The sequence below is a fragment of the Myotis brandtii genome, unplaced genomic scaffold (genome assembly GCF_000412655.1).
Source record: "Myotis brandtii unplaced genomic scaffold, ASM41265v1 scaffold1408, whole genome shotgun sequence".
Lineage (NCBI taxonomy): Eukaryota > Metazoa > Chordata > Mammalia > Chiroptera > Vespertilionidae > Myotis > Myotis brandtii.
In genome coordinates, this window is record NW_005355029.1 from 231,881 (window position 1) to 232,788 (window position 908).

Sequence of the window (908 nt, forward strand, 5' to 3'; positions counted from 1 at the left end):
GGGGGGTGGAGGAGGGGGCCCTGCCAACCCCGCCCAGGACCCCGGGCGCCCAGAGAGGAGGCAGCACCAGCTCAGGGGGTGGTCACACTCGAGGTGGCCAAGCTCGCGGCTCCTCCCAGCTGGGCCTCTGCACGACTTCCCGAGGGACAGGGCCACCGTCTGGGACGATGGAGAGTTCGGGGATGGACCGTGGGACAGCCGCACAGCGGTGTCCACATACTTAACGCCCACGAACTGGACACTTACACTCGGGCCAGGTGGTGAGTTTTATGTTCTTCGCAACACGAACAAGAGCAAGAGCTGCTTCTGTGAGTGACTGAGACACACCAGGCAGGTGGGACTTCATCACACGTTTAATGGCACATGCAGCACGGAACACGGATAAACATGCGGTACACGTCAGGGTCACCCACACCACGGCCACACGCCGGCACCCAGACGGGCACCGGCAGGAGCACGCCGGGCTCACGGCACTGTTTCCACTGTTTCCGGGGTCACCAGAAGCTGCCAAGCGGCCTGCAGTGGCCGAGCCCCCGCTGGCCTGGCTCGGGGTGTTGCTGGATTGAAAATGCGTTGATGGGGGGATGTCTGAGACGGTGATTGGGGGTGTGGGCCCCGGGGCCTGAGCTCAGGTGATGGACTGCGCAGGGCGAGGCCCCCGCCGCCCGGGACGTGGTCCTGACAACTTTATCCAGTCGTCTGGGACCCCCCCCCTCGGTCTCCCAGGAGTGGCTCTGCACATGGACGCAGACCCGACTCGGGCCCGGCTCCGAGAACAGCGCTCACCGCCTCGGCAAGTCCTAAACTCACGCACGCGGTCTCCTCCGTCCTGGGCGTCTCGGCCGGGGCGGCCGGGGCGACAGTGGGACCAATTGGCACCTGGCGAGTGTCCCAGACCCGACAAAGGC

General features: G+C 65.9%; 1 protein-coding gene across 1 annotated transcript in view; it reads right to left on the reverse strand.

The window, feature by feature from the left end:
* Positions 1-908, reverse strand: part of PRKAR1B (protein kinase, cAMP-dependent, regulatory, type I, beta) — a 71,380-nt gene that overhangs the window by 631 nt on the left and 69,841 nt on the right. The gene's annotated exons all lie outside the window — the stretch shown is intronic.